Raw genomic sequence first — 23677 nt, forward strand, 5'->3', positions numbered from 1 at the left:
TATATAGACTACCCAATTTCAGTAGAACCCATCTTTTCAGTAAACGCGCATTTAATTTATTTCTAGTATAAGCCTAGGCATCTACTCATGCTTCGTAAGCAAAGAAAAGAATTTAATTGCTGCAATATTTTTCTCCGTAATCTTAAGGTTACATCTTATAACGACTTATCAAAATGATAGTCGTAAACCTGGTTCGTTTGCTGAGATAAAAATCCGAAGTGGTAGAATTTCTTTGACATTAAAAACATTAGCTTCGATATTTAAATACCATTAATCTCACCTTTTTAATAAAACTGACAACGTCTATAAACGATGTTAAACTGGTTTATTATTTGATATAACTTAAATATCCTTTTCTTAAAACTGTTAAGTACACAAACTCACTGACTAGATAACCATAAAACATGTCCATATCATCAACTATCCCATAATAATCACTTACATATATTAAAAACATTCTTCTTTTGTTAATATGAAATGAACATTCTACTAAGTATAGTGCATATGTATGAGTACTTTCTGCCCAAGGTACAGGTAAATATTACACAAACCAAAGTATTTTGTTGTATAAAATGTCGCTCGACAAAGGGACTGAATATAAAAGTCATGAGTAGGCTTGGCTTTTATCTTCAAGAACCACTGGTCCGTTTACATTAGTGTTGTTTACATAAAACATGTCCATATCATCAACTATCCCATAATAATCACTTACATATATTAAAAACATTCTTCTTTTGTTAATATGAAATGAACATTCTACTAAGTATAGTGCATATGTATGAGTACTTTCTGCCCAAGGTACAGGTAAATATTACACAAACCAAGGTATTTTGTTGTAATCTGTTAACTAAAGAGTATATGACATGCGTCAGATTTCTGTAACGATTCCTGTAATGCTATTGAGAATATCACCATTTTGCTCAAATAAGAGTATTGTTTCGTCATACATAATTTTCTTTCTTCATAGTTTTGGGGAAGTCATTATTTATATTATTATAAACCAAGTGTCCAAAATTTTAACGTGGATCATTGTTGATGCCTAATTGGAAACATAGCAATTATAAATATGCATGTATTCAGATTCCAGAATGTGTTCACGGCAGGGATTTGTAATATAGATACGTACTACTACTACTACTTCATCTAGATCACCTAATATATAATATACTCTACATGTTCACCTCAGAAATCAGATTTATCTACCGTAATATGAAAATCTTTGAGTTTTATGTCCCACGCTTGTGCTGGCTGGGCTAAAAGATACTGTGATAATGAGAAATGAATGAAATGGTGGAACGAAGAAAGTGGGAGGAAACTTGAGAACCCGTAATAAACCTGCGCAAATGGTGTTTGTCCGCTACAAAGTTCACTTCGCTGGAGCAGGGTTTGAACCCGGGGCTCCATTCACCAGAGGTGAACGCTCTACCACAGCCACTGCGGCCTCTTACCGTAATATGGGTTTCGTCTCCCTTCCCTAGAATAAGTCTCAAATCTGACCACCTCGGAATGTTGAAGACAACCAGTGGCGACTTTAGGATTTTGTTTCGAGGGGCCATGCCCATTACAGGGAAGAAAATGGGCAATTGCCCACCCGAGTTTGAGAATTAATTATATTTTAATTTATGCATAAATTGAAATTTTAATTGCAAGTATTGCAGACCGATAAATCCTATATGGTATAATACAAAAGTTTAGGAGTGAATCTCACCTTTTATTCTATCCATAGAAGAAAAAGGAGGTATACTCTTGGCCTATCTAATTTTCCGGGCTAATTATTCCCCCGTTTTCATTTTCCTTAATTCAAACATTTCCTTCTTTTTAAGATAACAAAACTATATAATTTTTCCTTTGCTATAATAACTAAAGTCCCGTTATGTTGATATCCGCGCAAGTTGGTGTGGAACATCAGTTTCACTTATCAACTCCTCTTAGTTTTGGTGTTACTGATGACGGCCGACTTGAATTACAACTAACAATTAATTCGAATTACAGTCGAAAGTATGATAGGCGAAACGAAAGAAAGTAGCATCAAGAAAAAGAAACAGAAAAGTAGAAAGGACGAAAGAAAGAAAAAGAGGACGTAATTCTTACATTATATGAAATTTGGCAAATACAGTATTATTTCTGAACAAAGAGCGTAAGCAAATCGAAAGTCAATGAAATTCTTAGAAATGCTAAGAAGGATTATAGATTATTGTTCTAAGTGGAATGCGAAAAACTAACAAATTTATTACTGGGCGAGCTTGAGCCCGATAGCACCCTATAGGCCACTGAAGACAACTCTGCTCCCCTGATCCTCCACAGCATTGTTTTTGAACTTCATAAATACTTTGAACATATATATATATATATATATATATATATATATATATATATATATATATATATATATATATATATATATTTCCGTCTCCCCAATGTTGAAGACAGATTTGCGCAAACAATGAATAAATATATATCATCATATTCAGACGTTTTCTATCAACTGCTTGATGAAAGCCACTCCCCCACAGGATCTCGGTCCGCTCCATCCGCTCTGCTAAGAAATTCACGACCTAAATCAGATTTGCCTAAAGCAAATTCAAGTTCAAAATTTGGAAACTTCACTGCACGTTTGTGCACCACATTGATCTTCCATTGTCATATCTGCTGCGATAGCGTTGGTTGAAGCTTGAATGCTCTATTAAACACAACTTTGAAAGTGGCGTTTTCTATCGAATAACAAGGCTGTTCCTAATATTGAATTAAAGGTACGACGAAGTTTACGACACAAATTCTTACTCCTCTTTGTTAATTTCTTCTAAATTGGATTATATTGGGGGCGAGGACCCTACCTTTAAATATTGGGGGGCCAAAAGTGTTCTGTCCCGCAAAGTCGGCGCCGGTACTGATTAAAAGTTGAATTAGAGGCAGCAGGACAGTTTCAGAAACCACCCTGGAGAGGGTGCATGTAAATGAAACCCATCAGGCGTGTACTGTGCCGTGTGCTTCCTCTCTCAGTATCCGTGTCAGCCCAGTGTCTGATGGGCAAGATGAAGAACCTGAGTACATTTGAGCGTGGTCAAACCACAGGAACCAGACGACTGATGTCTCGATTTTGGAAGTGGTTGAAGCACGCCGATTTTCGAAGGCAACAGTATCAAGGGTATATTGCAAGTATCTGCCCTCCGTTGAAGCCGCATCAGCACGGGCAAATTTTGGAGATCAGCTGCGTGTCGACGACAGTGGTAGGCGCCAACTGGTCCACATAGTAACAGACGATTGACAGGTCACAGTGCATCAAATCGCAAAGGGGTTCAATATAGCCGTGTTAGCAGCCACACAATCCACAACGACCTACTCTCCATGGGGTACCGAAGCCATCGGACCACGCGAGTACCCATTCTAACCGCAGAACACAGGAAACAACGTCTAGCATAGGCAAAGGGACACCGCCGCTGTACCGTGGAAATGTGAAAAAAGGGTTGTCTGGACAGATGAGTCATGTTTCACATTGGTACATGACGGGTGCGGGTAATTCGCAAACCGCACGAGGGAATGGGTCCATCGTGCCAGCAGGAAACTGTGCAGACCGGTTGTGGTGGTAGTCTCATCTGGGGCATGTTTACATGGACTGAAATAGGTCCCTAACACATGTGACACGGTCCCTCACAAGTGAACGCTACCGCGATAACCATGTCCTGTAATTTGCTCGGCTGCATTATCTGGATGGTGACATCATCTTTCAGCATACAAAATGCCTCGCTCTAGGATGGCAGCAGACTGGTTTGATGAGCACTCCTCTAATCTAGCAACACTTCTCTGGCCATCGCAGCCACCGGAGTTCAAGCCCATAGAACACATCTGGGACGTCTGGGACGTCTTCGGCTGTGGACCCTCTTCCGACCAACCTGCGGGCTCTGCTCGGTATTAGGTAGGTGTCTCTAATTCAACTGGTGATCACTATATATAACAAATAAAATAATAGTATATATAATTTTCAGTTTCTGTTATTAAAATTATGGTTGATTTAGTTACCAGTATGAGGTCCCTGTTAAAGACGTTCCCTTTGTGCTTTCTCATGATCAAACTTGTTGATCCCATTATCATAATTTGTTTGAAATATACCACTTTCAATACAAAGAGAGAAGTCATGTAAACATCCCTGAGATAGTGAGGAACGAAACTGTCTTGATTCGTCGGAATAACAAAACTGACGTTCGGCTGTGATGTTGGATAGAGGACTATACAGGAACAAACAGTTTAAGGTGAAATTCGAACCACCGTAATGTGTTCCCATTTTCAAGTCTATTTCGCCGGAAATGGAACCTGTGACTACATGGATCTAAGGCGCGCTCACTAGCCACTAGACCAGTGAGAAGAACTGAAAATTCATATATGCATGTGGATTTATACTTTTCAAATCCTTCTGTGGAGTCACGGAACTGATTTCTTGAATTTTCTTAGAAAGAGAAAAATATAAGCTTAGTAGATTCCTGAGTATATGATTTCATTCTTGAACTAAGCCCATGTTTAGATTAATAGTATAGCGTTATTACAAAAGGGAGGAGATGATGGTACCTCTTCGGAGGTCAGATCTTTTAAATTATTTGCCAAAGAAAAATGTGTTATACCTTTTTGCAGCTTTCCTACATTTTTTAAACTTCTGCAAGCAAGTATCATTACATACGTAAGTACATAGTGGAAATTCCTCATTCGGAATAAGTTTTGCTTCGTTATGGAAATTGGCATAATGATCAGCCAGTTCAGTTGCCTCTTCTAGTCAAACAAATGTTTGTTACTTTTATTTTAGCAAACCCCAAAATCCCACGTCACATCAATGTGCCTGGGATAATAAATTTCTACAATTTTCAGAACTGAAATGTGAAAGAAAACTAATCAAACCCAGTGTCATCTACACCCACACCCCAGTTTTCTGCCACCGGAATGCTCCATAAGCAAATATGGCCCCGTACACAGGTAGAAATGTATTTAGAGACACATGTGGAACTTTCAGTGTAAATGAAATTCGCGCTAAAAATATTATGTTACTAGAGAGCATGCATATTTTAGTTTGGAGTTCCGAGATTCCAGTACAACTACCACTGTAGAAAGCAAGAATCTAGTGGTCGGAAAAAACATTCGATATCACGACGAATATAATGTGTAAGAATCCGTTTTTGGTTGATTACGTTCTGTTTCAGGAGGAGTATGACAATGCGAGAGAACGCCTATTGTGAAATAGTGCTACTTCGTATAGTAAGATTGTCTGAAGCTGGATGTTTTTCCTGTCAAATTGGTTTATTTATTAACTATATTATAAATGCTATACTTCAGACACTTTGCTTTGTCTTACTCTTAACCATTTAATACATTTATATGACAAAGGCAAATACATGGGAAAATATACAAAAATACATGGAAAGAACTGTGTAATTACAAAAACGGAAAAAGAAAAGAGGTAAAATTTAAAATACGTAAGAAAATGCTTGAGGAAATAATCTAGATACTACCCAATACTCGTTTTATGTAACACTCCTAGAACATTTCCAATGAAAGAAACAAATTCAGTTTTATTTCGCCAGAAGAAGATCGAGAAGAGTGGTTAAGTTAGCTCAGTGATAAACCACTGAACTTCTAATAGTAAGGTACTCCGTACGATTCCGGTTTGGATTAAGCTTTTGGTATGTAAAGCTATTTTCCTCAATTCGTGAACATTTATATAAACTGCGGTAATTACGTTAACATAAACGAGATGTATACATAATCATTTCAGGACATAAGTACCAGTAATTACGTCTAAAACTCAACATCTCAGATCTGTTACGTGTTCACAGAACGTCGGTATGTGTGAATGTTAAGTGCTAATTTAGAAAATCGTGTAATAGGAATGAATAAATTCTGTAATGTATTTACCTGAAGCTTTTCGTCGCATGGAGGTTATTTCTCAATATTGTCATTACAGAATGTGATTTACATTCTTGAAATATAGTCAGAGGCGCAAACAGAACATATTAGTATAAACAGAGAATATCCAATATCGGGGCGTCTTTCCAAACAGAAAACTAACTACTGCAAACCCTCACAAGAAATTTACGATCCCCACTGATCACTTTAAGAGAATAATTGTGGCTTAGTAAGGATGGCAGAATGAAACTTCTTTCCGAAGGTTTTCTGTTCAATAATCTGAAATGCTTTTCAATATGGAAGTGTTGATGCTTTGGGCGCTCTCTCAGTATTATAGGTAGGTTACTTCTAGCGCACTTTCCCCCCTCCCAGTACTTTGATTACCATAGAAGAAATAGTACTTTAACCAATATTATTTAACACAGAAGGTTAGTGTAAAGTATTTACATAACTACAATTTTAAAGTGAGATTGAGTAGCGTGCTCTGCGCATAGGCTTTTATAACATATACAACCATAAAATACTGATGTCATTTCCTATTTATTGTACAAAAATTCTTTTATAAAACATTCATTTTTGTAATGATCTTATTTCATTCAATATATTCTATTCTTTTATCAACAATATCTTTTATATGTTCGACTGTTAATTCTCCATTCATTACTTTAATAGCATTAAGCTCATCTTTAAACAATTCAATTTGATTCACCATATTTTTATAATAATCTTTCTTCGAAGCTATATTAAATCGTGTTGAAAGACCCGTGGTTACTGCAGAAGCTGATGTAAATGGTGTTGTAATAATCGAATATACTGTAACAGGAATAAATATATTAACAAACCCTGTAGAAGCTGATAGGAGAATTGATAACGTAATAAGAGTGATATATGCATATCTTATTCTTTTGAACTTTCTTTTGTTTTTTGTTAATAATTTCTCAAGGTTTAATATAGTATCCTCAATTAACGCAATTAGATTCTCTCGTGGAATGTTATCTGGAATATCCATTTTTATTAAGTAAGTTTTTATGATATTATAAAAACACAAACTAATCAAATCTAATAAATATATAATTGATTTATATCTTCTCAATCATTCTTTTCTTTCTGCACATCATATTCAATTTTTTCTTACCAATCATTGAACATAAAAAATCATTTTATCTGGTACATCGCTTTCAAAATTAACAGTCAATTTCAAATTAGTTCTATCATTTACAGCTACCGATTTATGCTTGCTTGTATTAATTACAAACATTGGTCTATTTTTTAAAAACTCCTTAGGATAATAAAACATCTTAGTGTTTCCAATTGTAACTATCTTATATATCGTATACATTTCGTAAGATTTGAGATATTTATGTTTTTCAAAATCTAAGTTCAAAGAATCTGAAGGAAAAGACTCATTTCTTGAATTACGAAAATGGATGTTCTGGACTTTACAATGATCAAAATAGCTTGAATCTCTTTCTTGATTATCATTCCTATCACTTTGGAAAAATGCAATCACGAAATTACACATATCAAATTCACTTTAGTCAAATTGTGTGGTAAGATCGAATTCCAAATATTTGCCTGTAACTAATTTCTCTAAACATTGATATGTGTTGAAGGAAATATGAATCTTACCCTCTTTTAATATGTTAGAGCTTAGCAAGGTAGCATAGTTAGGTTCATAATTAACAATAGACATTTTCAACATCATATTTGTAATCTTAACTTTACCTGCATGTGGTTGATCATTCTCGTATGTTCCATCCTCCTTTCCACATAATATCTTTAAAATCTGAACAAAATCCTGGTAAAAGTTTAGCAAAAATACGATTTTTTCATCTGTTCTTCGACATGTAATTCCTTCCCATCCACATTCATCATAATGATTTGCTTCTGGTTTTGAAATCGTACATGTGTTTACAGATGTTGAAGTTAAATCAGGATAATCTATAAAATCCAATATCTGTCCATGTTTACTAACTTGTATTTGAGAAAATAAATGTGGGAAGAAGTTATTAATAAATCTAATATTTTGACCAGTAGTATATTCGCCATCAGCATTTCTACCTCCAATTTCAAAAGTTACATACATATCAGCATAAAAAGGATGAACAAATCCATTTCCTAAATCCATATCAAACTCAATAGATCTGTTTGGTTTATTTAAATTTTCGATTGTCTTTTGATTAGGTTTAAAGGATTGTAACCCATATGACTATTTTATCCATATTTATTATAAAGAATAATATTTGTATCGTTTTATGAATTAAACCCATAAAACAATTTAAATATAACTTCTCCAAATACCTTTAATTCTATTCACCTGACTAATAATTCCTGAAGAACTATACCAATCTATAAACACTTTTAATACTACAATACATAAATGCCCACAGATTAACTCGCTGAAATGTTGTATACGATTGCTACTGTACTCTATAGTATGACCAAGATATTTTAGGAGTGTTTTTGGTGGATTACCTCCAAATGAATCAAATACATACTTTCTATTTCTTTCTTTCCAATAACAAATCGATTGAGTTCCCACATTTTTAGAGATATCAAAATTAACAATGGCACACTCATTCTTTTCTAGCTCTTTAGGTAATTCGTCACTCATAAATACACCTCTAAAGTTTCTTACCTTAACCTGTTTAACAAGATGATTTAGATCCAAGTTACTTAAAGGCTTAATTTCTTCTTTTTCTTTACTTTTTTGGGCTTTACGTTTTTTGGAAGCTAACCACCTTGCTTCTTTTCCATTGCTAAGCTATGTCTCTTTTGTTCTTCTAATTCCTTTTCATTCTTTTCTGCATCATCCACCGTTTGGGCTATAGTAGCAGCTCCGGTAGCAGCAGAACCTAGAGTACCTATTATAGCTAAAATTGTTGGAAGATTAAATATAAAACCGCCATAATAAATATTGTCCTTAGTTTTCCTTTCTTTGTTCATTTTCTTAACTTGTGGTATAGAAAGAGATAATTGCATTTCTCTATCTTCTTTAATCTTCTTAGCTTTATCATTTAACTGTTTCTTTGTTAAAATGAGATCAATATTTAATTTCTGAAGTTCTTCGTTCGATATTGTAAACGTAAAACTACTTAACTTCACACTTATATTTATTATAAATCTTAAAAAAACTTTTATGGCAAATCCATAAAGATTAAACACAATACTTATAAACCTAAACCAAACCTTACTTTTGTATTCATATCCAAAGCACTTCCAAAAGCTGGTAATCGTTCTGTTGTCAAGTTTGCATCTTTAGCAAAAGCTCTTTTCCATGTTTTATTTTCAAAGTCTTTGTCTGCAATATGTCTAGAAACTGTATCTTTATTATCTCTGTAGTAAATATCATGTTCTCTACAAACTTCATCTAGGGGCTTAATACCTTTATCCCCTCTCTCCAACCTTTCTTGTAGCTTCTTGTATCATCATCATCATAGGTATTCTGCATTTATTGACAGGTCACTTGCCGCAGCTGAGAAGCTTCCATGCTCCACAGTCCTCCGCTAACTTCTTCGTCTTCGCGTATGATCTTTCTGTTTTTATATAATCCATTAATTGTAGTCTCCTTCGTCTCCTCTCTCTCTTTCCCGACACCATACCCTCTAGGACGTCACTCATGATACAATCTCTTCTTAGGCAATGTCCCAATAGTTTCTCTTCCTCTTCCTAATAATATCTAAAAGTGTTCTTTTCTCACCCACCATTTCTAACACTCATTCGTTTTGTGCTCGACCCAACTAATTCTTTCCATTCTTCTCCACACCCACATTTCGAAGGCTTCCAGTCGATTTTCATCACCTTTACGTAATGTCCACGTTTCCGCCCCATACAGTACAACACTCCACACGAAGCATTTTATGAGTCTTTTTCTCAACTCTTTGTTCAAGGTCCCACAAAACACTTCTGGATTATTGTATTGTATTTTGCCTTTATTTAAATTGGAATCCACTTCGTGATCTTGTGTAAAGTACCACTAAAAGAGAATTTCTGTTTTTATGGAGAACGTAAGCATAGGAATTATAAAAGGTGAGTAAGATGCGTATGTATTTATAAGAAAGTTTATTTTACGAGTCTTTTGTGGTTCCGCCAACCTATTCTTTAGTTGTTTTTTTTTTCAAAATACTTATATCTCATAAATAAAAGAGCTATTATAAAATCTCTTACCACTATTCTTTAATACTTATAAAATTTTATTTATTGTAAAAGCACTGGCGATTTATTTCTTATCGCCCACTAAAATTATGGTGAAGCTCCTTCGTGACTAACGGTTAGCATACTTCCCTTTGGCGTGGGAAACCTGGGCTTGATTCCCGGTGGGAGTTCATGTGGTTCGGATTCCACGTTAATCAGTAGGTCCACGTCTCACATAGCCTCGCTGCTGAACGGGATGTTAAACTCAGAATCAATTTAACTCAAAATTATGGTTTTGACTTTATTATGATGTCATTAGTTTAAACGCCCAACTGGCCAGTAATTATAAACATTGACTACATTATAAAATTGTAATTTGTGACGACTAAAATATCAAAAATTAAAGATTATTGTTTGGGTTTTGGAAAATTTTGAAAAACGTGAAAAACTGGTACTGCACCGATACAACACACCTTTTGGATTTGTCATTGTGTAAAGTGATACAAACTAAAGAAGAATTACAACTTTATGAAATTGTATTAGGACTTATTATTTAGAAATAAACACCAAATAAGTGTAATTGAATTGTTTACAAAACTAATCATGATGAGAAAACTCTTGAATACTATTATACAAACAATTATTCTATTTTGTTTAACACTCTAATGTAAAGATCCAATAGTCAGAGAAATAAATATAATAATAATTGTGTTTGAACATAATTCACGGTCGTTTTCTACAATCCTAAAACACGATTGTCTAAGTTTGTTCAGCATTGTTTATTAAAAGAATACTTAAGAGCCTGACCCTAAATGATGTCTGTCCGACCTAATCTTCAAGCCTGATTACGGCCATGGGTGTCAATATGTTTCCCATACTAAAAGAATAAGCCTTCAATTTAATTTTGATTTAATTGGTTTTTAAAAAGTGAAATGAAATCTTTGAGTTTAACGTCCCAGGATTATGCTTGTTAGGCTAAGGGAGATAATGATTAAAGTAAGTGAATGATGATGGAAGAATTGTTGGAATGAAACTGTGGAAGGAAACGGGAGTACCCCGAGAAAACCTACGAGCACGATGTTGTCCACTACAAAACTACTTTGCCGAGAATCGAACCACAGCCCCACGCACCAGAGGTAAGCGCTCTACCACTGAGCCATAGTGCTCCATCTAATTTGTTTAGATAATAAACTAAGTAGCAACAAAGACTATTTCAAAACCACTGGTTATTTACTAAGTAGTACTTTGTGTTCGCAAATATGATGTACGCAAATGTTACCACCAGGTCTCAAAGGGTTCAACATGCATTTCGCGGTCTGCAACCCGATTTCCAATAGTGATTCTGGACAAACATTCATCTACCAAGAGATAGAAATACGCAATGAACCCAGGAACATTGTCGAACATGATCGTTTTGGTTTACAGATGTTCTTGTGTGTGCGATTAATAAAAGAAAGAAAGGAAAGAAAAGAAAATGAGTTCGTGGCTTCTATTGCTACTAGTGTCGCATTTAAAATGGTCTATAAACAGACTCCCCATCAAAAAGGCTATTTCTGTTACTTATAGGATTGAGTTGGTTGAATATAAGAACATTTCTCTCACCAGAGAAGTGAAGCGCCTTTAGCAGAATCTTCGTTTAAGGTTAGGTTCGCATCGAGAACTAGTCCAGTATTCTATAAGTTCACACTCAGTTGAATACAGTCAGACTGTGGTTTAAAAACAGTCTTTGAACCTTGTAAACAAGCATCCTTCTTGCTCACAATTCAAATAAGGCTCTCACTCTAAAATCCCTATGACTTGCTCCGTTACTATGGAAACCAGGTATTGCTAGCAATCTTAATATACGTGGAAATGTCAATATCCATAAAAAGACACTGTCTCCCGTGAAAATGTTAGATGTTCCCTACTAAGAAATAACACAAGAGTAATCTATTTCTCTATGCGGGGATTGATTTACCTTGCCTTAACTAGAAACAAGTCGAACTGACTCAAAATAGTTCTGAATTCCACTCATATACTCAGAAATAACTTATTTCAACAGATATGCTGCCTGCTTCAAAGCTTGTTATAGAGAATACTGCTCCAACTCGAGTTGTATATCTGATATATCCCAGAGAATCCATTATTCTCGAAGCGAAACCTTTAAGTCAGGGTTGCCACTCTTGAGACAATCGATGATGCCAAACACGGGCCTGAATTACCATATATTTTTCTAAATTATGCCAGATTCTTTACTAATCTTTCCACACTAGTTTTAAAGACCAACCACCACTTATTTTCATTAAGAGGAGCTAACTGTATTCATGTACTTGTATTAAAGAAATAACATGACTCTTTCATGAACAATATATATAAATATATCTGTGTGTGTGTGTGTGTGTGTGTGTATGTATGTATATGTATATATATATTCATATTCAGTTTTTGTTTAGAGGTATTTGAATGACTTATATTTATATTTGTACGTTTTTAGTTCATATCCGTATCAAATACCAAGTTTATGATGAATCAACTACACAAAGTAGGATCCAAAAACGCTTATTGCAATTTGTTCCATCCTTCAGTCGAACCATGAACTGAAACATAAAGAGGGATATTTTCTTTTTAAAGATACTTTGTCCAGCTGAGTATTGTGAAGGTTTATATCAGTAGAAGGAATTGCATTCCATTATACAGGCGCAATTTCACAACTTTATGTACACATTACTAAATATTGAACACGCTTGTCCATATGATTAGCGTACGCGTCTTTGGTGCGGGAGACCTAGGTTCGATTTCCGATGGGAACTCGTGTGCTTCTGAACCCACGTTAATTTGTAAGTTCACGTCTCATATAGCCTTGATGCTGAAAGGGACACTAAACTCTAATCCAATACTAAATACAAACATTTAAAGAAAAATGATGATGCACCAAGATGACGTGAATTTGGCTATCAAATTCATTTTGTGTTTTCAGTTATTTTCTAGTAGTATTTTTTCTAGGCATCCTTTGAAAAGACAGTGATGCAAATTTCGTAACTGCAAATTCCTGTTAGAAGCCATGAAATTATCCGATTAGATGCAAAATCTCCCGTCCACTAAAATAGATACCGTAAATTTACAATATCTAACCATAATTAATTTTGAAAAATATCGCTTTCGAGGGAAAAAATGAAGTGAAATCTTTGAGTTTTACGTAACACGGTTATGCCGGTTAGGCTAAAGGAGAGGGGTGATGATGAGAAATTAGTGAAATTGTGGAATGAAGAAAGTGGGAGGAACGGAAGAACCCGGAGGAAACCCACGCACACGGCTTTTGTCCACCACAAATTTCACTTGGTGCGAGTTGGGATCGAACCTGGGTCCCGAAGCACCAGAGGTGAACGATCTACCACTGAGCCACCGCGACCCCGCTTTAGAGGGGCCATGACGTATAATTGACGTATAGTGTGAAATGCATTATTTATAATTATGCATGATAGGATCACAAACAAAATTTCAAAATATTATGTGCACTTTCTTTTAACAAACATTATATTGTCTTGTATGGTGTGGGAGAGAATGTTATGTTCGAAAAAAAAGTCCTTAACACGATTCTTGTTGCTGCGCACTGCATGTTCCTTGCCACAGAAAAGACGCAGCGATAGGTAGGCTATTTTTCAATTGCTTTACATTAGCTTGATATTTCAAGTCTTTTGTGTGTTTCTGAAGTTCACTTTTACCACAAAAGAGCTCAATATTAACATGTCTTACATAGCTTTAGTTCGATTCTCAACACGGACTGCAACTATCCGTTAAATTGTGCATCCGAATGGCACTCTTTGTTAAAGCTCGCTTATCACCGCTCATCTTAATATATATAACTTAACCGCGAAGCAAATGTTGCATTTCTCTCTTTCATCCTAACACAAAACAAACCACAGCTGTGACACGAGGGAGCTATTTCGAAAAGAAACAAGCTATGGTTGATAGAGATGTGTACCAAATGATAGAAGTATAAAGTATTGTTTTCTTTCCTGTTTATTGATATCAGTTGGTGTTCTTAATGAGTTTACTCATTAGTTTAGAAAGAGTATATATGGAATTTGGACATATGTTGTACGTATTCTGCTGAGAAATTGATGAGACCAGAAAAATTATAAGGACAGATGGAATAGGTTTAAGCGCATCTACGTGACTTTATCATATATTTATTCTCCATAATTTTACCACGCGGAAAACTTGGTATACTATAATTTTTGCCTCCCTCTGTTAGCTCTTTCGTATCATATATATCGGATGGTTTTGATATTTCTTCTGACCATTAAAACATAGCAATGGTAACTGTGTGCGTGCAGAAATGCAAAAGCACAAGATAACTTCCTATTTGTTTTGGAAACAACAAACCCATTTCACGTGTGCGAGAGAAATTGAGCACAGCGAGATCGGGTGTTTTTCTGACGGTCAGTTCGCAGCAGGAGTCCATGGTAAAAGATTTGGCTAACTATCTCTTCATATTGATGTGAAAACACTCGCAGAACCCTACAAATACAAAAGTCTGCGCTTCAAAGAAAGTTTAGACACAGATGTTTCAATTTTCTCTTAGCATCTTTCTTCAGCAAAAGAGTCGGTTCATTGTATTCGAAAAAGGGAAGGGAGAAAGGGTGAATTTATACTTTATGGGGGGCTAACATTGTAAGTAGTATAAACAATACATACCGCTTTCGACTCTGTACTCAAGCACTTCCTTTAGCGGTATATCACTAGATCTATCCTGACCCTCATCCCACCTGAAGTTGTAAAGTAGAAAGGGACAGAAGTATTCAACATGACTGCGCACTTGAGTTTCGGTTCACAATACTACAACCAGTGAGCAAGTAAACAGTCTTTTGTAGGATCGTGTTTTACTCCTTGAATTTATTTTTGAACATTTCTGTGAATTCAACAAAAGAACGCAGTAGAAATACGGACTAGTTTTTACTCCAACCATTACTTTCGCTCCAACCCAGGGATGCCACATTTATGATTTCGTATAATACTAGATTTAGTGATTTTACTATTGAACTAGTACGTACTTTGGGTAAATAGGCACATTCTAGTGATTTTTTTGCATTTTTTTTCTGATGGAGACAAATGACAAGGAAATGGTTCTTAAAATAAAAGGAAGAAGTATATTGCAGTTCAAAACAAATGTAGAAACTTTAAATTATTTTTTCTTTTCCCTCTGACTGAATGAAACCCCTGCTGTGTAACGACCTTAGGTAAACAACGGCTATCTTTGGTCCGCTACCTCCTTTTGTTAGCCGACATGAGATGAGTTACTTTTTTTTTGAAGAAAGTGAAGAAACAATTATCCAGTACATTTACGTTTTGTCAGGCACACAGGTGCAGTCTGTACTTGTTTCCTACGAATTTAAGCAACATAACATAAATGAAACATATGTACCAGAAAATAGAGGCAGTACAAACGGACATTTTCATCTGTGACACATTTGATGAGAAATATAGTTAGATGTTACGTGCAAGCACTCTAAACATGTCCTATCCTTTAATTGTATTCGTATGTTTATGTAGGTGAGACTGAGAAATCAAGAAACAATAATAACTGGTTTTCTTCCAGGGGAAAAATCTAAATGTGAAGGGGTGTTACACTGGGACTTTAATTGCGTCCTTTGTACAAGATTAACAAGTAATCCCAATTTTTAAATTAATCTTAGTTCTTGGGGAGAGGAAGATGGAAGCGAACCCTCGTAAGGACCTCTGCAAGAAAACATGAATACTATCCGCCACTGTTTGTTACATTACACAAAATAGTTATATATATATATATATATATATATATATATATATATATATATATATATATATATATTGAGTTTATAATGAGTATATGATATTGAGCTAGTTGCATTATATATAAGGATTAAGCTTGAATTTTTATGGCAGTTTTACTCTGTAGCCATGTTTCTCATTTTCGGTCTACGGGACTCTGTGTCCGGAAATTTTCGATGGCTTCCAAGTCGAAAAATAAGTGTATCAAAGGCATATATATTATATGTGTGGTTATATGAGGCATGGATCTACAGTTTAAAGTGGGATATCGGTAACAACTTCATGAGCTTCCACCGTAAATCGAACCAGAGTCTTCCGCGATCAAGGCGTATGTGCTAACCATACAGCCACGAAGAAATTCACATAAGCACACACATATATATATTGCTGAGTTGATTTTGACTTTACCGTCTCTTTCAGCAGCGAGGATATATGAAATGTAGACCTACTGATTAACGTGGAATCCGAACTACATGAGCTCGCGCCGGGAATTGAACCCGAGTCTTCCACGACAAAGACGCGTACACTAGCCACGGAGTTCACACACACACACAGAATCAGAGTCCTCACACACCAAGGGTGAAAGCTGTGCCACTGAGTCACAGCAGCCACTAGGCTAGGTCGAGTCCACTTTACGTTCATAGTTTCTTAGTACATGAATGTTACGATTATGAAATAGATTTTCCTTAATGAGCTGCATAAAAACAAAAGCTTTCGAAATGCATTAAACAATTAGCTCGATTTGAATGTGAACTTAAAGGTATATCAGAGTGTAAATACGGATACGCACCAAAGCTCGAAAACTTAATACACTATTTCTTCTATATAGTCAGCATGTATCAAGCAATCATTCAGCTTTCATTTGAGAGGATGGAAATCGCAGGCTCCTGAACAACTATGTTACTAATGTGCGGAATGTATATATCTTACAGTGAACTGCTTTGATGCCAAGTGGCCTAACTCCAAAATTGAAATTTTCCAGCAGCGAAAGTTAAAGTTCAATATCTCATGAACAATGCATATTTCTTTTATGTTGTTAACCAAAACCATAACTACTGTATGTAGTTCATTGTTTTGTAATTTAGTGTTTACAAAAATCCTTTTAAAAAATACCTATTTACAGAAGTGAAAGGTACTTATCTGTACTAGTTCTTGGCATCCAAGCAGTCCACTTATTGTATTACTAGCTTAATATACCCATTCTTCGCATGGGGGCTGTATTTGGAAGTCAACACCTGTGGAAGTATCACCATTCATTTCAGTGACCGCGAAAACTATGGATTTGACACTAGCATCAATCAATATGGGCTATTTATACATGTCTCGGTATTCCTCACCCGCTGACACCCGGCCCGCATACAGTGGTAGCTGAATTTGCAAGTCATCGCTGATGGAAGTGTCACCATTGATCTCAGCGACCGTGAAAACTATTGATTTGACACTAATGTCGATCAATTTGGATTACTTTTACTACATGTCTCAGTAAACGCCCCCATGAGACCCCCCCTGGTTCCAATTTTGACAAAAACGCTTCGCCTTAGACTGGGACCTGGACCAAGGTATCCGTGACCAAAATTTGGTAACTCTCGGTCAACTTGTCTGTTCCCCAGGTCGGTCCCAGTAAACGTCCCCCCCCCCGAGACCACCTGGTACGAAATTACAAAAAAAGCTTCGTCTTGATCTGGGGCCTGGACCAAGTTCCCGTGACCAAATTTGGGGAACTCTCGGTCCATTCGTCTGGTCTCCAGGTCGCACACAAAGAGACAGACAAACAAACAAACTGTTTATTTTATTTATATTAGATAAGATATACTATGTAGAATAGTCTCGTATCATAATATGTGATGTACAACAAATGTTACATTATATATTATCCGTAGCTCGTGATATGCTGCAACATATTAAAGTCTCAAAATAGTTGGGCAAGCGAATAATCCAGAAGTTACGTAACCCTATTGCGTTCATGGGAACGAAAACACAATAATTATAACTATGCTAAATTACTATAGACTACCAACTGCTCATTCAGAGAATTTATGAAGTTCACTTTATCGCAATAGTTTTATACAAACTAGATTTAGACTACGGATAATAGTTTTATACAAACTAGATAATCAATTATTGTTATTATCATTATATTTGCAGTACAAGCAAATACATTAACTATTAGCTCTAATTAACTGAATTGAGCTAAAAATTAAATCTTGATCTTTAAAGATTAACTATTAATTTGATGCTTTCTGTATCTTTCTGAAGGAATAAAAGCTGGAGTTGGTTTCAAGGCTGTTTCTGAGTGAATACTTTCTTCAAAATAATATTAAAAATTATAGAAAGATTTTCGAGACATTCGAGTCGAGTCGAGATTTTTAAGAGCCGTCTCGACTCGACTCGTGTCTCGACTTGAAAATTCGAGTCGAGAAATACGTTTGTCTCGACTCGTCTCGAATTTTACAAAGTGTGTCTCGACTCGAGCGCATCCCTAATTCTTTCCACCTTCCTATGACCTCATTTCTCTCGCTGACTACCTTCCCATTCTTATTTTCTACAGCCATCATAATATCCCCTTGTTTCCTCCGAAATTCCATAGATTTCACCTCCTTGTACATTTCCTCATATTTCCCAACTCTTTCTAATTCTTCTATGTCCTCGCATTTTCTTTTGTAAAACTCTTCCCTCGCTCTGTCTGTTTCTCTTTGTAATTCATTATTTAACTTTCTGTACATCTTTCTGCCTTCTTCTGTATCAACATGGTTCCACATCTTCCTCTCCCTCATTTTCTGTAACATCTGCTCTGTAACCCATGGCTTCTTAGCAGTTTTGTGTTCGCGGTATCCTACTGCTTCTTCTGCTTCTTGCTGTAAGCAACGTTTACTACCAGAAGGACCACCCCTACCGAATTGGTCTAAATGGAGTAGCCAGACGAAGAGTGTTCTAGGAGAAGACAGCAGTTCTCCAGTAGCCAATTTGGCGGAAATCATAGTGATTGGTACGGTTACTTGGACATTAGTCCCAGGCGTTGTCAGAGTGACTTCAACGGCTGGGATACTGCGGGGTGGAAGGCAACGGGAAACCACCACTCTATTTTTCCTAGTTTGCTGGCAGGAAAAAGAGAACATATGAAAAATGGTGTTTCGCAGGTCAAAAATGTAGTAGCTTCGTGTAAGGGCCGCAAAATTCATAACCTGGTATATGCAACGCTGGCATTCCCTTTATGTTTAAAACCTTGTTCATTAACCATTTTCCATACTTCTCTTTATTCCAAAATTATGGTGGCAACGTATTCAATATCTTTATCAAATAATCTATACCCTTCGGATGATTAGGAATAAATTGTGAGAGTTTAGAATTAATCATATCCATTATGCCTCCTTTCTCAGTATAAAAATTATCATTTCAATATTTTTCCTCTCCGTCAATAACTTTTAATCGATCAATTAAATGTCTCACATCATCCATCCATATATATTCTTTTGGTGATTCGTTGTGTATTTTGATTCCCTTTCCTATTTTCTTTCTTGTTGATGTTGGACCCAAAGCTGGTTTTATATATCTACCCCAAATAGGTTTGATAATTTCTTTAAATTTTTCGCTTCTACTAGATCGTTGTTTTCTTGTAGTTTGGTCATTGTTATGAAACACTACATTAGAATCAATGACTTTTTGTTTATATATTTTTTAGATCATCTTCATTATAGTTTTTTGGATTGTTTTGTTAGTAATTTCCATAAACTTTCTGTTCCTCTATAATGTCGATTATTAATTAAATCATCACCATGAATTTTAACTTGTGTATCCCCTATCATATGTATGATTTTCGCATCTTCATCATATGGTTGTATTCCAAAACTTTTATCATGTCTAGTTGCATAATATCTCGAAGCAATCTTACCAAACTGGGTAGTTGCTAAAGATTCTATTCCTTCTACTTCATACTTAATTTGCTTTTTCATGTTTTATTTCTTCTGTTATAGTTGTATCGCTTTCACATGTTGAACTCTCATACATAGCTCATAATAAGCTTGAATCTACTTTCGCGCTTTTATGTACAACTGGAACTAACTCTTGAAATATATTTTTTATTTTCTTCTGGTACTTTTGATATATCTTGTCCTAAATCTTTCATTGCATCGATAACAGGTTGATCTCGTTCTTTATATTTCTCATATATACTTCGATTAGCCTGTTTAATTTCCTTAAATCTTTCAGCCAGCTCTTTTAACTTTATATATTTCTTAGCTTTATGAACATCCATTTATTATATTAAAAAAATAAAAACACAACACAACATAACATAACATAATGCAACATAACGTAACACAACTACTAATGTAATCTATGTTCAACTTACACTTTTAAAAAGTCTTTAATTTTATTTCCATATTTAACATTATTCGTTTTCCTAGTCAAATCTATTGTTAAAAAACCATGCTCTTCTTCCCAACACTTATTGCATAAAGATTGTAATTTTTCAAACCACATTCAGATCCAACAAATTCATAATATATGTACTTTAAATTCACATTGTCCTGTCTAAAGATACAAAGAAAGTTTAAGTTATTTCTAATTAATTGTTTTGGTACTTTAGAATAGGTTTGTCCTAGATAAAAACAGTTTAAACCCTTATGACGACCTCGAGTAAAATATTCTCTAACGTGGTTTTGTTGTTCTAAAATGAAATCATCAAACACTACCACAGAATGGTTCTCACAGTCTCTAACGGAATAATCTCTTCGTTGTTTCCTTTTACTACTGTAATTGTGTTATTAATATCTCGTTCTGTCTTAGAAAAGTGGAATTAGCTGTTGGTATTTAGGTTGATGTAGGCTTTTAAAATAGATATAAGCATTTGCATATTTTAACCTTTCAGGTGCTAGTAAAAAGTTATCAATCATTAACGTTGTTTTCCGCACCCACTAGGTCCAACTATTAAACATCTTACAGCGTCAGGTAACAACACACCGTTCCTCTTTTTCTTTGTAGTTTTTTCTGTTAACCTTACTTTAATATCCCAATTAATTTTATTATTTATTATATAATATATGAAAGTATTTAATTTAAATGGTTATTCATCTGTATTAAACATGTCTTTGCATTACCCATTTGAAAACAACTTAGAAATAGCTCTTGCATTATTTTACACAACATACTTAACTCCAAACATTACAGAAAGAATTAATAGATTAACATTTTGTTGTAACTTTTCTCAACTTTCAAAACATATCATAGTTCAACCTGGTCATTACAATTTAAAAGAATTAGAAGAATATATTAAGTTAAATCTTCCATACGCCTCGATGCTTTGAAAAATATTAAATTTACCGAGAACAGAAGGAAAAATAGAGTTAAAATATTTAATGAGAATTGTGACATGATCTTAGATACTATTAATACTGTATTAGGTTTTAGTGAGAAGAACTCGGCTAGAAACATAGAACATGTCGGAGGTAAGGTACCAAAATTTCATCCATTTTATACTATAAATATCCACTGTGAAAATTTAATAATTTCAAAGTTTCAATTCGAGACGAGAATGGTGAATTGATTGATTTTGGTGGAGCTCGTATAACTGTTCTTCTCTCTATTAAATAGTTGAAATTTTTATATAATAAATAATGGATATCTTTGGTAATGTTAAAAGTGGGGTAAGTGGTATTACTATTAGTAAAGATAAATTAAAACTATTGGAGAATTCAAATAATGTTGTTAACGTAAAACAACTTAAATCATTAGAAGCCAGTATTAATAGTCAATTAGAGAACAATAGAAAACGATTTGAAGATGTGTTAGAAACGTTACAAGACACATATATCATGAAAGATGCGATTGATGCTAAGATGTATGCTACGCAAGAAGACTTGGAATGTTGAAGAAAGACACCGACAAATTAATAATGCAGAAAGAAACTATACCCCTTTTATGCCGATTGAGAGCTAAAAACGTTAAGGAGCCAATCTTTAGACTATTTAATCTCTCTAATGGTTACAAATTTCTCTATAATGGTAAAATAATGCACATGGAATTAAGCTTTAATAAATACTTTCTAGACATATATTTGGGCGATACTTTAATTGAAGAGTTACCTTTTAGTTTTAACCAGAACGATATAATTATGATTATACCAAACAAAAATTCTGCTATGGAAGAAGGATAATTATTGTTTGTTGTAATGCATGTAGAAAGAGCTTTCGTAAAAAACATTTGATATAGAACAAATATGAATATTTTTGGTAATATTAAAAGCAGGGAAAGCAGTAAGATGTTATTACAAACGTTTGTTAGGAAAGAAGAGTTTAGAGACTATAAAATAAAATAGGAGAAATATTTACGTCAAATTATACATCATGGGTTGATTTTAAAAATAAAAGATTGGTTAATGTATCTAACGTTATCTATAAACAAGATGCTGTAACATTAGAACAGCTTGAATCAGCAAAAGAAGAAATTAATTTACTTACACGAAAAGAAAATAGAATTACCATGTCGATTGGTAGAAGAAGATTCGAGAAACCATTCTTTTTTGTATATAATTTAGCTGCTGCCTACAAATTTCTTTATAGAGGTAGGTTAATGCATATAGAATCAAGTCTCAATTTATATTTTATAGACACACTTTTAAATGACGCTCTGGTTGAAATCTTCCATTACACTTTAATATAAATGATCAGTTAACGATTGGACCATCCAAAGATTCTGATCTGAAACAAGACAAAGTTTTATTGCTTATTCTGTATATAGAAAGAGAAGATGAAGCTGAAAACGAATCAAGTGATGATGATAATTAGGAGTGTAGTACTATGTAATGATGAATTTTAAATTTCTATATAATGAACAGGATGTATTGTGTTAAGTGTAAGAAATCAACAGATACGAAGAAAAATACTATTAGAATAGAACAAACAAAGAATGGAAGATATACTAAGAAAGTTATTTGTTCTGTGTATATGGTGTTACTAAATCTCAATTCGCTAAAAAAAGATTGACTATATGAAGGCAAAGATATTAGAGAAGACATTATACAAGAAATTCACAAAACAGCAAGAAAGAACTATCCCAGGTTAAATGTTATTTTTAAAGGTATAGATGATTTGTGCCAAGCAGATCTTGTGGAAAAGGGTAGTGGTGTGTTAAAAGGTATTTCCAAGTTAAACAATGGCTATAAGTATTTGCTAACGATTATACTCTCGAAATATGCGTTTGCTGTTCCTGTTAAAGATAAGAGCGGTAAGAATGTTACAGAAGCATTTGAATCAATATTAAAAATTAGAAAACCTAGTAACTTACAAACTGATTAAGGCAAAGAGTTTTACAGTAAAGAATTTAAGAAGTAGAACAAATAGTTTTTTCTACGACCACACAATACTTATTGTAACTATAATTACAGTCCTTGTAGAGGAAAATAAGATTAATCATCACTCAACCTATAGTGGTATGAAAGCTTTTGTTGTTGAGAGATTAAATAGAACTCTCAAACAAAACATGTGGAAAAAATTTACAACACAAGAAAATTATAAATGGATAGAGATATTACCAACACTAGTTAGCGAGTATAATAATCGTATGCTCAGAGCAATTGGTTTAAAGCCTATAGAAGTTAATAAGAAGAATGAGCAAACAATATTGGATAAAGTGTATAAGAAAGAATATAAGAATGTTAAGCCGAAGTATAAGATTGGTGTTTATGTTCGCATAAGTAAATTGAAAGGGTTATTTGAGAAAGAATATACACCTAATAGGCCAACAGAGGTATTTGTTATTAGCGAAGTTATTCCATCTAATCCACCTACGTATAGAATGAAAGATTTAGAAGATGTGCAAGGCAGATTTTACAAACCAGAACTATTAAAGATGAAACATAAAGATGAATCAT

The 23677-nt window shown here is 34.5% G+C and overlaps 1 protein-coding gene across 6 annotated transcripts in view; it reads left to right on the forward strand.

The window, feature by feature from the left end:
* Positions 1 to 23677, forward strand: part of LOC145661112 (extracellular matrix organizing protein FRAS1-like) — a 3375101-nt gene that overhangs the window by 2521004 nt on the left and 830420 nt on the right. The gene's annotated exons all lie outside the window — the stretch shown is intronic.

Source organism: Thermobia domestica, chromosome 1 (assembly GCF_964235325.1).
Source record: "Thermobia domestica chromosome 1, izTheDome1.hap1.1, whole genome shotgun sequence".
Lineage (NCBI taxonomy): Eukaryota > Metazoa > Arthropoda > Insecta > Zygentoma > Lepismatidae > Thermobia > Thermobia domestica.